General features: G+C 52.0%; 4 non-coding genes across 4 annotated transcripts; 2 read left to right on the top strand and 2 right to left on the bottom strand.

Annotated features, from left to right (window-relative positions):
- Positions 1-2,248: 2,248 nt before the first annotated feature.
- On the bottom strand, positions 2,249-2,320 carry TRNAG-UCC (transfer RNA glycine (anticodon UCC)). Its single transcript has one exon. It is a non-coding gene; the product is annotated as a tRNA-Gly (tRNA).
- A 7,123-nt stretch (positions 2,321-9,443) lies between these two features.
- Positions 9,444-9,552, bottom strand: TRNAL-CAA (transfer RNA leucine (anticodon CAA)). The gene is made up of 2 exons: positions 9,515-9,552; positions 9,444-9,489 (listed from the first exon to the last, which is right to left on the bottom strand). It is a non-coding gene; the product is annotated as a tRNA-Leu (tRNA).
- Positions 9,553-14,009: 4,457 nt separating this feature from the next.
- TRNAT-UGU (transfer RNA threonine (anticodon UGU)) lies at positions 14,010-14,083 on the top strand. The gene has a single exon. It is a non-coding gene; the product is annotated as a tRNA-Thr (tRNA).
- A 788-nt stretch (positions 14,084-14,871) lies between these two features.
- TRNAV-AAC (transfer RNA valine (anticodon AAC)) lies at positions 14,872-14,944 on the top strand. The gene has a single exon. It is a non-coding gene; the product is annotated as a tRNA-Val (tRNA).
- Positions 14,945-15,756: the final 812 nt, after the last annotated feature.

Below are 15,756 nucleotides of genomic sequence, written 5' to 3'. Positions count from 1 at the left end.
TCAATGTGGAGGCAGGATTTGGGGCCGTCTGCGCTTAGCTGTGTGCAAGGGTACAAGACAGCTCTTTGAACATCTCCTCTCCCACCTGCTGGGAACTCACACACGTTTGCTCTGGAGGCAATATTTGAAAGAGGAAGTCAGGACCATGGACTACCTCAGGTGAGAGAAAGTGGTGATGCACATGTGAGCCGTGTACCTAATATGGTAATACACTTGGAGCGGGTAGGAGTGAGTTGCATGTGGGTCACTTTGGTGGGCAGGTTTAGTGCTGCATTCGCAGAAGGTTCTGGAGTTGGGGTGACAGCTGTGGGGTCTGCTCCTGCGGGCTCTGTGTCTGTGGGTAGGAGAGCAGGCAGGAGAGCAGCTGCTCCAAGGCCATGTGCTGTGGGTGAGCTGGGAGCAGCTGAGCTCAAGAGCAGGCAGCAGACTGGGCTCCCTCCGCTGGAAGCACGTTGCATCAGGTGGTGATGGTGTTACCCCTCTGTCAGGGAACATGGGCCATGTTAATGTTGTGCTTAGGGTAGCAGAGAGAGGGGACAGGCAGGGTTTGAGGGGACACCCGGCGGGGGCCTAGCGCAACGGGTGAGGGGCAGCAGGGTCTGAAGCAATTCCTAGCCAGGGCTCAGGGCTGTGGGGAATGGGAGACAGAGTCTGAGGGTGGGTGGATGCCAGGTCATGCATTCATCAGCTAAGCCACAGAGCCCATCGCCATTGCTAAAACCCAGGCACTACTGGGAATGGGACCCAGGCTGTTCTGCTTCTAAGACACTCGCTTCAACCAGCTAATCCACAGACCCTCAAGGACCAGTGGCTCAGTGCTCACTGGTGGCCAATGACTCCCATACAATTTCCTTCATTCTTTCCCTGTCCAGTGTGAAACAGCTTAGTTTCTGTAGACAAACTCCACACCCATCTAGTGCACCATCTCCCCATTCTCTGTGGGCTCTGCCTCTCCTGTTTGAACCATTCATAATGTTAAATACCAGGGTCTTGATTTTTCTTTCCTCCTGCATTCTGCAGATATACTCAAATTCCTGTAACTTCCATTGCATAACCTTCTGCAGTAGGTTTTCTTTCAGTTGCTTCTTTCTGTAGAATTCCTCATAGGTGATCTTCAGCATCTCTCCCATTATCAGGATCTTTTTATAACAGCTCCTCTCAAATGCCAATATCCTTCTCTTTGAATCTTTCCTTATCACCCATGTCTCACAACCGCACATCATGCTGCTGAATACACACGTGTTCGAGACACTCAGCTTTGCTCCTAAGATAATTGTTTTGTTTCTTCAGTTCTCATCCATTGCCTTCAGACACGCACTTGCTTTCACAATTCAAGTCGCTATTTCCTTCTCACAGCCCAGAGCATATATGATGTTGCTTCCCACATATGTGATCTTCTCTACTTCGATCCCATCTGCACTGATCACCCTTCTAATTTACATATATCATTGTTTTTGTATAACAATATTCATAATCCGTCTTTACCACTTCCCTTCCTCATTTAGCACCTGCACCATTCTTGTTTCCTTCTTTTCATCATCTTCAATGAGAACTATATTATCCACAAACCTCAGCTTGTAGATTATCATCCCGAGCAGCTACTCCGTCTACTTTTTCCTCCATCTTGTCAAGATGCATGATGAAGATACTTGTTATAACCAAATGCCCATCCCTCCACACATTCTTACCACTGCCTGAGCATTGTTGTTGATACCTGTCAACAACCGATCAGTCTGCTATCCCCTCCCTGTGACTCCAACAGCGCCCAAGTCACTTTCTGATCTATCCTGTCAAATGCCTTTTGAAAATCAACAAAGCTACTGCAGATGCTGGAGTACCTCTCCAGGCGCGAGCCTGGGCAATTTTGTGGGAGCCTGGGCTGCCCAGACTCCAGTGTCCCCCTCTCGACTTTACTGACATCGTCCAAAGGAGAGGATAACCTCTCCGTCTGGTACCAGCTCAGCTGCAGAGACTGCCAGGTCAATGCCAGAAGTTGGCACAGAACTGCCTCAGGACTCCCCTCCGGACTTTCTGTCTGGGTTTACTCCCTCAGCCTTGCACCTTACCAGGATAACCCACAAGGCAGTGGGGCGGGTTGCACATTAGCTATCCACAACCTTTAGCTGACAGAACTTGGCTCACACCAAGCATGATAGCTTAAAAAGCCAAGACACTTCCCATTTCACCAAGGAGCAGGACATGTCCTCTCTCCGCTTCCAACAGAGAAATTAAAAGCAAGAGGTTAGCCTGTGTTGACTGGGAATTGAACCCAGTCCGACTGCTTGGAAGGCAGCCATGCTCACCACTACACCACCAACACCTCCTTGAAGGCCATGTGCTAAAATCAGGAATATGAAGGACAGAGCATGTGTCTTCAACCCCATGTTTTGCTTTGATATATTGATATTGTAGAAGCTCTATTCTCTATCACTCACAGGGCACCCGGGGGGCTAGATAATCAAATGTGCTAGATAGAAGACTTACCTACCCTGAATGCAAACCCAGCCACACCTGACAGATCGGCTCATGTCCTTCAGTGCATTTTCTCTGATTTCTACTAAACAGTCTCCAAGCAGAAAGAAGAACACTGTCCCACACACAAAGGAAATCTGCCTCCCTGAGTGATGGTAGCTATGTGAGTGGGAGAAGGTAGGTCAGTGGGGAAGATGTGGTGTGCGCCTGAGGAGAGAAAGTTTAATCAACACCCATTTGAAAAACTACTCTGGGCTGGGACAGAAAAAGGAGCCTGGGGAAGAAGAGTTTGTCTTACAGGGATCTGAAGATTAGCGATTCAAGCAAGAGTGAAATATGGATGTCAGCCAGGGATAGAGTGTTTGATTTCAGGTAAAGTGATCTTCTTTCTAATCCATGCTCCCCTTTTCAAAGGCAGCCACTTGTATGACAATAGTTGTATCACCTTTCCCAACATGCTCTGCATTTCTATCGTATGGGGATCCTGAAAATGGAAATGAACCCTTAACATTTGTCAGTGCCAATGCAGATAAACCTAGCAAACCCCTCCCTTTGTTGAAATCTGGCGACACAGCGAAACTGACAGTTGAGACTGACATGAAGAATTTTGGGTCTTATTTCCATAAAGAGGTGCTCATTCAGAGTCTATCAAATACATCACTTCCAGCAGGAAAGGTCTCTGCACACTTTGTAAATGTGTGTGTCGAGAGGATGTCAATTATTCTGGGAATTCACAGCCAAGGCCTTTATGTCCTCCCTCAGCTAGATATTCATACACACGCACCAGCAAGCTCCCCAGTCTCTGCATTTCTGTTAATTCCCTGCAGGCTGGTAATTGTAAAAGAAATATTAACCCTTTTCACCTTTTGGGGGCTTCTAAAAAATGTTGCCTTACAACCAGGTGGAGCTGGCAGCAAGACGGGTTGGGCTCAATGTCTAGGGGAGAAGAGTGGTAGAAATGGGGCAGGAAGGAGTGTCCTGAGAGGTGAAACAGCTGGAGGGTGGCATGGAGTGCAGGGTGCCAGCCTGTCAAGAGTCACAGGTGCTCCAAGGAGTTACATTTGGTTGGTCCTGAGGTGTAAAAAGCACTACTCAGGAGTCTGATCTCTGCAATCTGAGTTCAAATCTCAGTGGACGGCTGGTTGGTTGTGTTGTTGCTGTAAATCTTTGTCTCTCCAAAGCTTGGGCTTCTTTATTCACTGGTGCACCTGACAAAGTGTTTTTTTCCTCCTGCTGGATGAGTGAGGCCCACTGGAGCTAGATAGGACTCTGGCTGGGCTGAGTCACCAACATGGCTGCAATAGGTCGAGGCCCTGCAACTTACCAGTCTGTGAAGAGATACCTGAGGCGTGAGGTTGTGTTTTTCACAGCTTCTCCTGATTGCCACCCAATTGTTGCCAGCACCTGGAGCTGCCAGGCAATTCCTATTGCACACTTGGCATTTAAAGGAAGGACCATCCAGAGCAGGCTAAGAAAGTCAGGAGACAGCAGGTGAGAGGAAGAGTTCCAGGCTAGAGCCCAACTCATCTGTCCCCCTCTGGGCCCTTGGAGCAGGGGCTGCTAGTTCTGACACCTCCATGGGATGCTCTAATGCTCCAGAGCACCCAAGGCCAGCACAAGAGGAGGGGAGGGCCATGACTGCATTGGCCAGAGGACTTCCCTAAAGATCACAGAGCCTGGCTGTTCCCACCTGCAAAGCAGCATGTGCTCTGCAGCCAGCATCAAAATGGGACAGAAAATCAGCCACTCCCCAAAAGGGGCCTCTTAACTGTGGGGCTCCTTTCAGCTGTGGGGCAGGAGATAAGTCCCAAAGAGGCTTTTCCCCAGCTGCTGAGAAGCACAGAAGAACTCAGGGCCTGCACAGGGTGGCACAGTTGAATGGAGACCTGCCTCATGCCCTGTGACTTGGGCTGTAGATGGAGCTATTACTGTCCATGGCAGAGCATCATTCATTTCCCCTGCTCAAGTATCTGCTCCTTTCCCACATGTGCACTGCCCAGCCCAGGAGCTAGGAGAGACCAGAGCACCAGATGAAGCCTTGGGGAGGTGCCTTTCCCCTGTCATTGGCTGCACCTGAGCAGGGCTCCCCTCTTTACCAGAGCACTGCACCACTGGTTGTGTTTGGGGCCCTGCTGAGGCCCTGGCAGCAGCACTGCAGGGGACTGAGATGAGCACTGCACTGTTGGGCTGACATTGGAGACAAGCTGGGCCCTGTCAGGCAAATGAAATCATCCCACCCCCACCTCTGGCAGCCGGAGCTCAGCTCAGCCTCACAGAGTTGGTCTGTGCTTTTCCTGTGGCCAGCAGAGAAGCTGGGAGGCAGCAGGCTGAGGGAGGGGGTGTGTAGGAAGCAACATCACACACACAGGCTGGAACTCAACAAACCTCAGCAGGCTGGTGACTATAAAGATTCAATGATAATGGGATTTGAACCTCTGTGTAGGGAATGTGGCAGCAGGAACACAAGGTTACTGAGGCTGGGAGGAATGTGTCCCCCAGAGGCCATCTGCATGAGAATGCAAAGGTGTGCGTGTGTGATACCTTTCAGGCAAAGCCTAATGGGTCGCAAGTCAGCCATGAGATTTGGTCTATTGTAAACACGTTGTTGTAAAATCACAATTTAAGCTGACACTCAGTGTGGGAGTTGTGAGATCTCACCAATGCTCTGGGTTGTTGTAGTGGACAGAGCAGTTGCCACAGCTGCAAAAGACATTGATAATGAAGGGCTCCCTGATTTAAAGCATTGTAAACATCTGAGGAGCAGGACTAATTAGGTTAGTTGGCTTGCTTGCTGATTGGGTCTTGTCTGTTGGTTGGTTGTAAAGCTGTAGGTCTGGTTTGGTCTGGCTGTTACTACCTGTGGCAACAAAGAGTTGGGTGCTAGGGTGTTCATGAAGCCCTTCTGGAGGTATTAAGAGCTGAAGTTGCAAAGTAGCAGCTAAGATCACATAGAGCTGAAATCACAGGTTTCTACTTCAGGGCAATCCCCAGCAGTGTGATGGGTGAGGGAGGGACGATGCTGACTGGCAGGTGGCTGGCTGGTAGGCGTAGCGGTGGATGATGGTGGATGGCATGTAGGAAGAGTGCGGATGACGGCAACCGGTGGGTGGGTGGCTGACTGGCCTGTAGGAGGGGCAGCCAGTGGGATGCTGCAGACAAGTGGGCAGCTCGTACTGCCCCTGTGACGTATCTATGGGCTCTGGGTTCGGGATGCACCGCAGGAGGTACACCCTGAAACTGTGTGTGGGGTAAAGGGCCAAGAGCCCCAGCAAGAGACTTGGTTCTACAGCGTATGGGGATGGGATCTGGGTAAAGGGGTTTGTCTCTTCTTTGCTTAGACACACAGCATCTGTCAGTGTATCCTTGGGGTACGTTATGGTCATTGCTATTAAATAAGCTGTTTCTATCTCAGACTCTGTGCTGGTGCCGGGGGGAGAACTGCCTTACAGGCACCCAGCAAGTGGGCTGAAATTGTCCCAGGCCACTGGGTGGGGGCTTGAGCTGATTGGTTGTGTCCTTGACAAGAAACCCCCCAGGAGTTGAACCCGGCTGTTCTGGCAAGCACCTGCCATTAATAGAAGGGTTGCATAATATGCAGGGCACAAGGGATTTGTAGTCTATCACCTTCACCACTCAGCCACCTCACCTGATACCTCTATGAGCCTTTTATATTCACCAAAGTGAATGCTGCCAGGAACCTTTCTGCCACTGGCTGGTCAGCCGGGGACACAGGACATCAGGTTTGGCCCCACAGGGCTACACTCACTCCTTTTCCCTGCGGTGCGGCTTCCTGGGGTGAGCACGGCCCCAAGCACAGCTGGGGTGCAGTGCCACAGCCACACATGGGGGTAAGGTGGGGGCAGCCCTGGCTCAGCTGCAGCCACTCACATGGGCAGCTGCCTCAAAGAGAAGGGCCTGTCCCCAGTGCTGGCTCAGGGGCTCTGGTCTCTCCCAGGTGCTGGGCTGGGCTGGGAAAGGGGCAGACACTTGCCTGTAGAGATGAATGTCACACTCCCCTCTCTCTGACACTGAGAGCAATAGATCAGTCTGCAGCACCAGCCACAGGGCCTGAGGCAGGTGTCCATGTGGCTGTCCCGCCCTGGAGCCCCTGGGGTCCCTGCTCAGCAGTGCCCAGAGAAAGGCTGTTGAAAGTGCCGTTTGCTCCTGCTGCCCTGGGAGCTGGGCACTTCCCCACCGGCACAACAGCCCAGGCAGAATATGGCCCCTGGCTGCACTAAATGCAGTGTGGGGAGCTCCTGAGAAAGTGCCAGTGGGGAGCACATGGGGCTGTGCACAGGGAGTGAGGGGACAAACCCCAAGGGTGGGAGAAAGTCCTGAGGGTGCAGAGACACACACAGGGCCTGGAGCCCAAACCTTGTTCCCACTGGCAGGTGGGGCAGGTGCAGGAAAGGGGTAAAGCCAGAGGCGAGGGCAGGGCTTGGGGCGGAGGGGAGCTGTTTCAACCCTTCCCAAGTTGCCACCGACCCCACTGCACCCAGAGCCTCTGTGCAGTGGAAAGGAAAACCCTGATGGAAGGACCTTGGGCGAGGCCCAGACCAAAGCTCCCTCTTCCCCTGCTTCCACTGAGAACAAAACCCCAGCTGTAGTGCCTGCCCTGGGAGCAGCACAGTGCCCGGACATGGGCAGGCTCCGCTCTGGGGCTGGGTCCTGCACCAGCTCTGTCCATGTGTCCCTGCTGGACGGGTACAGACAGGGGCTATGGGCGGCCCTGGGCAGGGTTTGCAGCTCTTGTGTCTCCCCGGACACTCTCTGCTCCTTTGCAGCTGCTCCGTTAGCACAGCATTTGCAAAATGGGCCTTCTCCTGGCCTGCTGCTCACACAGCTCCCCTGTCCTTGCAGCCTCTGCTGACTCCCACTTCTCACCTCCTCAAACACAGGCTGCAGCTCTGCACTCACCTGGCCCTTCGTGAGCGACCGCCCCACACAACTGCTACCCCCATTCAGGTCCCACCTCCTGTCAGCCTCACCCCAGCCTCCATCGCCTCTTGGATCAGCCACACATACGTTTCCTGCTCTCTCCCTCGCAGGCCCTCCCACCTGGGACCAGCTTTCCACAGAGATACTCAAAGCTCCCAGCCGCCTCCTTCAAACCTGTCTGCACCTCGGTCCTCCAGCAAGCGGTACGGCGGAGAGGCTCCCCCAAACAGCAGCAGCCAGTGTGTGTCTGGAGCAGCAACTGCATCACAGCTTCAGCATTTGCCCCAGGCACAGACACCTTTGTGTGGCAAGCTCAGGCTGTGCTCAGAGTGCCTGTCTGCATTGCCAGGGTAGGAGTGTGGCTAACACAGGCCTCGCTGTGAGCAGGATTGAAACCTGCCCAGGGAAAACCCTATTGGAGGTCTAGTCCAACACCTTAACCACTCCACCATCACAGCTGAACGGCCCTGCCAGCTGTTAAGCCAGAGACATATAAATAATCAGAGGGCCCAGGCCTGACGCCCTCAGCAAAACAGAATTCAAACAGCCACCTGGCTCCCAGCGCACGGGACTGGTGGGGATCTGGGGCTCTCTGTGCTCAGCCATATGCAATGGCACAGGAGAGCACCTTGACCATCTCCCCTCCCCGTGGAGGGAACGGGAACAGCTCTGACCGGGAGGCTGGATTATAAGAGGAAGTCAGGGCCATGGCTGACGCACACGGCTGGGAAGCAGCACTCAGGAGCCCCCCCGCCCCATCTGACACTGTGTTCTGCTTAAGCTGTCCGGCTGCCTCCCGCACGGGCTGAGCTCAGGGGCAGGTGGGTGACCTGCCCTGCAGCTGTGAGGGCATCGGACCCCTCCCGCCAGTCGGCTGCCTCACTCAGTGCATCCCAGGGAGCTGAGCCCTTGTGCCCAGCAGTGAGGCAAATCAGGGCAGGGCTGGGTGCGGTGCTGTGGCTGTGGCTTGGGTTCCCTGTCAGCTGTGCCCTTGTGTGACTGCTCGGAGAGACTCGAGTGTTGCCCAGCTGATTAGCAGAGCGCTCACCACTGGGGCTTTTGTTTCTGTTGGTGGTGCACATTGGTGCGTAGTTCAGAGCATACAAAATTTATTGCACACATGGGTGGAAAAGGCTGGAGGGAACAATGTCTGTGGGTGTCCAGCCAGGCCAAGGGAGGGCTGTTCATTGTGTGCTGGGCCTCGCTGGGAGTTTGGGGGCGGCCAGCTGGGGATGCTGAGCTGGGTGTGCGGCCGGGTTGGTTGGGTCACGTCACAGCCGTTTTCTTTTCTGAGGTGTTGTGGAAGCCATCTTAGATAGACGCCGTTTCTTGTTTCTTATTTCTGCATGTGCACAAGAGCTTGAACTTTCCCTCACCTGTTTGGGCCTGGCAGGGAGGGTGAGCTCAGTGGAATGCCTCACTGAACTCCTTGCATTTGGGGCTCTTGCTCCCCAGTGCCTCTTCCTCCTTGCTGAGAACAGTTTTCTCTCTGAAAATAACTGATGTTTCTCGAACTAATTGCTTCTGGCTCTGGACTTGTTTGTGGGAGGGTATAAAATACTCGAGTTAGCTGCATCAAGCAGCCTTGCTGGACCTGGCTTTACTGGTGTCCAGTTCGGCTCATCTGTTGCCTTATTGAATTCAATAAAGCTGAATGTCAGCTGCCTAAACACAGAGAAGTCTTTTCCTTCACCAGTGTGGTGCTTTTGGTGGGGGTAACTCTTATCCCTATGACACACCTCATGCAGGGGCCATTGCTGTTTGCGCCCAGGCACATGGCTGGGATAAGGACTCAGGATCCTTTCCCAAAGAGACATATTCCTCCCACAGCAACTTCCAAGTGTCAAACTGACACTGCAGGTTCACCATCACTTGCCCACCAAGTTCATGTCAGAGTTATGCCTGTCTTGGTTCTGCTCTAACAGAAATCCAAAGCAAGGCTTGGTAGACTCCAGCCAGTGGAAGTATGCTGACAGGTCAGTTCTTTCCAGGAGCCTCTGGAGGCCAGTTTGGCATGTAGAAAATGAAAGTGATGTCAGGAATGGGATTTGAACCCATGCCTCCTTTAGGAGACCAGAACCCCGAGGTGAAGGAAAGACAATACCTTGAGTCTGGCACCTTAGACCACTCGGCCATCCTGACACAGCTGAAGAAGGTACTCTCTTTATGCTAGTTTTGCTTAATATTTGATGAGCCAGGCAGGCTCAATTCATTCTGTACTCATCTGTAGCACAAATCTTTCAACAGCAAAGAGCCATTCTCCAGCTCAGCTGGCTTTCATACGCAATCACCCCAATATGATCTAATGCTGGGAGGTACTTTGCCATTAGCTGAAAAGAAATGGATGAAGGAGGAACTGCCAGTTTGCCACGCTGAGGCTATGGGTACTCCACAGAGATCCCTTGAAAGAAGCCCTCCAGAAGATCTCATCCAAAAGAACTTCTTTCAAAGAGTGCGTCCACACACAAAGAAGACTATCAAAAGAGTGATCTGCTCTTTCAAAAGCGAGCATCCACACAGCCCCCGCTCTTTCAAAAGAATGGACCAGGGATCCTAAATGAAGACGGTTCTTTCAAAAGACAGGCCCTGCAAAGCATTTATGCACATGTTGTTTCAAAAGAAGCTTTGGAAAGGAGGTGCTGTTCCTGAAACAGGAAAGGACGACTGATTGCAGAAGGAGCAACGCATTCTTTCAATTTCCTTTCAAAAGAATGGTTTTTGAGTGAAGACAATCCATGAGCTCTTTTGAAAGAGCCCCCTTCATTCAAAAAATCTTTCAGAAGAACTCACTTATGTTGACACAGTCTGAGGGTTGGAATTCTTCTATGCTCATATTTCTTAAATACGTGGCAATCAAGTGCTCAAGTGATGGGACTTCTTCTTGGCTGTTATTCCCCACTATCCCTCAAGTGTTAAAGTTTCATGAAAGAAAAAAGAGCAATGAGGAAGAAAGCAGAGCTGTTCAGGATTCTTTCAGAAATTAGCTGATCCCACAGAAGAAACAACAAGAGAAAGGAGGAAGGTTTCTGTCTCGTTTTGAACAAGTGACTACTTATTTGTTAAGCAAAGGTGATAAGTGTCAAGCTGCAGAAAATACCTCCTGAGACATTTTGGACACTTTTCTAAAGTTTTCTCAGAAGCCAGTGCATCAGCCACTTTCCCTTTGAAGAACGGGAAAGCAAAGGGCACCAGGAACTTTTAAAAACTTCATCAATAGCAATGGTACAATAGCTTCCCCAGTTTGCACTTCTCCTGAGGAGACAAAACACAACCAAACCTTCCAACCAACAATGTTCACATCCACTCAACATTTCCTTCTTACCAACTGGGACCCCTTCAATAAAACAGGAAACCATTATGCAAGACCATGAATGGATTCTCTGCGTGCCAGAGGTTGTTCCCACAGCACTTAGGAGAGGCACAAACAGGGCCTGTCTCCACTGCCCCCTCCTTTCAAAAGGGGAAAGGTAATGAGGGATTTTTTCAGAGGCGAATGAGGTGCTGCCATGAATATGCAGCTCCCCGTTAGCATAGAGGTGTCCATGAGTGATTCAAAAGTGCCACATTCCAAACGCACCCTGCCCATGTAAACAGGGGCCTTTCTAAAGGACCCCTGGACTTCAAAAGCCCCTTCTTCCCAAACGGCTGGTGCCAAGGCGGGAAGGTCCCGAGAAGTGGAGGCTTCATGTGAGCACTTGGAGCTCTGTAGAAGTATGGGGGAGGCACTGGTTTGCTCACTGTGCCCATATCCCCTCCAGATGACTTGCTCAGCCTCCTCCCTCTGAGGTCCCGCCTGTGCTCTCCCCTCACTGCCAGCTCACCTCTTCCCATCCCTGCTCTGCCTCTTCCGCTGCAGTCTGCCTCCTGCTCTCACCTCTCCTCCCACCAGCCTGCCGGTCTGCTGTTCTCTCCTGTATTCCCCCCAGGCCTGCCCACCTGCTGCTCATGGCTCTCCACCCCCTACTCCAGTGACTGCCTCTGCCCAGCTAAGCCCCACAGTTTAGCATCTCCCTTAGCCTGAGCTGGTGACAATTACACCTCCCTCTGTGGCTTGAGCTGCAAAACATGCCCTGTGAGGGAGCATTTGGGTGGACAGTGCAGGCAGGAAGAATTACAGGCACCAGGTCAACCCTTGGGGGAAAAGGGTCAAACAGAGAACTCTCAGACCCTTCTGCGCCTCACTCACTGTCCTAGACCACTGCCGGGTGTTCCCTCATACCCTCTCTATCCCCCTACCTCCACTGCCCTGAGCACGACATTAACACGACCCATGTTCCCTGGAATAGGGGGAACACAATCACCACCTGCTGCAATATGCTTTTGATGGAGAGACCCCAGCCTGCTGCGTGCTCCTGAGCTCATCTGCTCCCAGCTCATATGGTCGTGGACCAGCAGCTGCCCTTTCTGCTCTCCTACCCACAGACACAGACCCCACAGGAACAGACCCCTCTGCTGTCACCCCAACTCCAGAACCTTGTGCCTCTGCAGTGCTAAACCTGCCCAGGAAGGCTTCGTGCTCAGGAGGAAGATGAGAATCTTGGTACGAAACAGGGAATGAATTTCTTCTTCCTCTCGCCTCATTTTTTTGCAAGGGACGCTTTACATCTGGGTTAATAGGCTTGGACTCCTCACTGTGCTGTGCCAGAATACCTGCCGCTACATCCAGCATCAATGGAAGCATACGTTAGCTGGAGAATCAGCACTTCAATCACTAATACTGTCATTCCATGAGTTCTCATTCAGTTTCCAAGTCAACACCTCATTGAGATGAATGAGCAGGTTCACCCCTCTCTGAAAACTCAGACTCTGCTGCATCGTTTATACTAGTTTCATATTCTGGAGGTTATTTTAGATGCAATAAGGATTCGAGGACTTTCCAAAAAAATGAATGAAAACTGAGATAGAGGAACAGAATTTCTCTACCACTGAAATGACCCACCTGCAACTGACTCCTACCTGCTCCAGGGCTGTCTGCCTATTCGGGACACGGCTCACATGGGCATCACCACTTTCTCTCAGCTAAGGCAGTACCTAGGCCTGACTTCCTCTTTCAAATGCAGCCCCCTAGGCACAGCTGTTCCCTTGCCCACCAGGTGGGAGAGGAAACGGTCAATGGGCATCCTCAGAGCAACCCTGGACCAGCCTGGCAGCCCTATTTACCCTCATTCATGTTAGACAGTCACAGGGTCGAGTTACCACCTGTAGCTCTTTCTGAGCCCCTTGAGGCTATTGCCACTCCCACCACAGTTCCCATCCCCTGAGTGAGCGGTGTGGGGCAGGACTGAGCATCTTTCCCTTTCTCCCACTCGGGTACCACAAGCACCACAGACAGGTGTGGGGCTCCCTCCCCCTTGCATAGAATTGTTCTGGCCACAGGCCGAGACCAAACAGCAATCCCAGGACACAACCGTAAGGTGGGGAAGTGACCCACTGGGGCAAAATCTCCTTTGGTGTACTACAAACCTGGCATTAGTGTAGTTCTCAGAGCAGAAAATAGGTGCCCGGTACAGGTGCTGGCTACATGACTGGGTGCCTGCAGTGCAGAAATGAGAGGATCCCCATCACTTTTCGATGAAGTTCGTGTCTGAATTGTGCCTCAGTCGTGACACTCATTAACAGAAACCCATAGCGAGGGCTGGTGAAATGTTAGCAGAGACATTGAAATGAGACCAGCAGAGTGTGCAGAGAATAGAATTGATGCTAAGAGTGGGATTTCAACCCAATTTCAACTCCCTTTCAATCCACACCTCCTATATCGGAATCAACAACTCTGGAATACCTCTTCTGGAACCGCGTATTCAGGAACAACACTGCTGTGCAAACACAGCCTTTGCGACCCTTTGCCGTAGCCATGGGCGGCCACAGGGATGTTTTGGCCTCTGGAATAAGATGGGTGAGTCAGAAATTATGCTCAGACACAGGGGAATTTGCTGAATTGGTAGAGCGCTCACTAAGCGTGTGAGAGGCTTTGGGATAAATGCCCACATTCTCCAACAGAAGTGGTGGTTTTTTCCGTTCTTTTCCAAGGCAGTGTCAAGCCAGGAGCGAAGCTTCTCCAGTGCCCCCTTCCATTTCCTACATTTTGCCCCCTGCAAAGAAACAGCCCATTTGGGTTCGAAAGCTGCTGGACCCCGGCCTCCTTGCCCTTAAACATTTCCGTTTAAAACAAAGGTTAACCTGGGTCATGGGCTGTGATTACCTAATCTTTCAAATGTCGCCAGTTCCCCATTTCTAGGGAGCTTCCAGCACTGACCACAGTCTCCCCAGTACAGCAGTCACAGGACACCTGTCCTCTGGGTCTTCACTGGCCAAGGCCCTTCCCCAACCAATGTGGACCATGAAGGCCCTGTGGTTGCCATGGCAGTCTGAGCACTGGAGTAGGTCTGTATTCTTCCGGAGGTGGGGGACAGTTTCTTACACCCCTGAGTGACACCACCTAATTCTTGAGCGCAGACCTGTGCCAAGAGTCACCCCCCTTGGGAGTTAAACTTCCCCAGCTCCTCTGTCTGACAGGATCGAAACTCCAGCAGAGCGAAGCAGGCCCAGGTGGGGCTGGTGGGAGTCTGGTGTGGGCAGACAGGAGAACTTGCCCAAATGCAGGCACCATGGCTTAGCTGGTTAAAGCACCTGCCTTGTAAGCAGGGGATCCTGGGTTTAACTCCCAGTGGTGCCTTCATGCGGTCCCCTGTTTGTGGACAGGCTGTGGCCTTGTGCATGTTAGCTATGACCCCCCAAAAGACATACTGATGATTTCCTTTATGTGGGGAGGGCTGCTAAAAGCTCAGTGCTCCTGGCTCCTCTGTGTGGAATGGCAGAGCCTCATCAGCATTTCCCTTTCAAAAGTGAAGCCATGGCCCAAGTAAATAGCTCTTATGGGAACCTTTTGATAGACATTTCAGTGTGCTGAGAATTACTTTTTTTGAAACAAGTGTGAAGAGAGAGAAGAAAACTGGAGTTTAAACATTTGTATGTTCTGTAGTTGTTAAAAGAATTCTCGTGTTCTGTTACGCACAGACACATTTCTTTGTTATAAGCTGTTGCAAATGTTTCGGCTGGAGCCTGGCTCTGCTTTTCTACTTTTTTCCCCACAGCTATGTCTGCACAAGAGAGCTCTTTTTTCAAAAAAGCCGCAGCTCTTTCAAAAAGTCCTGTGGAGCATCTACACAGGAAGGCTGTGGCTCCACTGCCCAGCCCTTTTGGAAGTGGCATGGAAATGTGGCCAATAAGAAATGCAAATGAGTTGCAGACTTAAATATTGCATGTCTCATTTGCATAACCACTGGGGACCTCAATTCTGGAAGAGCTGATATTGAAATTCCCAGTTGTGAGTGCAGCTGCTTCCCTCTCCTCGAGCAGCTGAGCTGGTAAAGGACTCCCCTCAATTTCTATTAGGTCCCCCATCCACAAATGGCAGTGTAAGTAGTGGCTTGATGATGCAATTTAGCAGAGGGCAAGATAGCACCTTCTGTAGTGTAGTGGTTATCCCATTTGCCTAACACGCAAAAGGTCCCTGGTTCAAAACCAGGCAGAAGCGCGAACGCCTCTGTTTGTCTCACTTTCTCTTATGCCCCTGAGGGCTCATCTCTTTCTGCTGTAACCTCTCTCTCTGACAAGCCCAACACCCATGTGACAGAAGAAGTTGAACCAGACCCTGTTGTCCAGGAGGGGAGCCCAGCAGATGCATTGCTGCTGGTGCACAGAAGCTCTCTCCTGGCATGTACTTGAAGGGTTTTCCCTCACTGATGTCACTGGCTGGGAACCACAGAGCTATCTTTGCCCCTCCTCTAACAGAAGCTGTGCCAGGCAAGTGCCCCTGCCCTATCCCACGTGTTCCCTCCCAGCCACAGCCTGCTCCTGAACCTGCCTCCCATCAGCTCCCTACCTCACAGACAGGCCTGGCAGAGAAGGGGCCAATCCAGCTGGAGCTGCTGTGCTAACAGAGCAGCTGGAAAGGAGCAGAGCATGTCAGGAGGAGACACAAAGGCTGCAGACCCTGCCCATGGCCCTGGTCTGTACCCACCCAGCAGGGACACATGCACAGAGCTGGGGCAGGGCCCAGCCCCAGAGTAGAGAATGGTCATGGCCGGGCTGTGCTGCTCCCAGGCCAGGGCACCACAGGGCCCTGCTCGCCCCAGGAAGCAGCACTGCAGGGGACAGGAGTGAGCGGAGCCCTGTTGGGCCAAACCTGCCCATCGTGTGTCCCCGGCCAGACTTCCTGGCAGGGCTGAAGTTGGGACATATGAAAAAGTTCCAGGCACGTTGGGTGAGGTGCCGAGTGGTGAAGGGGATGGACGGCTAATCCATTGTGCTCTGCAGGGTTTGAATCCCATCCTCGCTGAGCCTTTA

This window comes from Carettochelys insculpta, chromosome 33, assembly GCF_033958435.1.
Source record: "Carettochelys insculpta isolate YL-2023 chromosome 33, ASM3395843v1, whole genome shotgun sequence".
NCBI lineage: Eukaryota > Metazoa > Chordata > Testudines > Carettochelyidae > Carettochelys > Carettochelys insculpta.
Note: the sequence above shows the minus strand (reverse complement) of the source record. Positions and strands in the feature narration are given on the sequence as shown.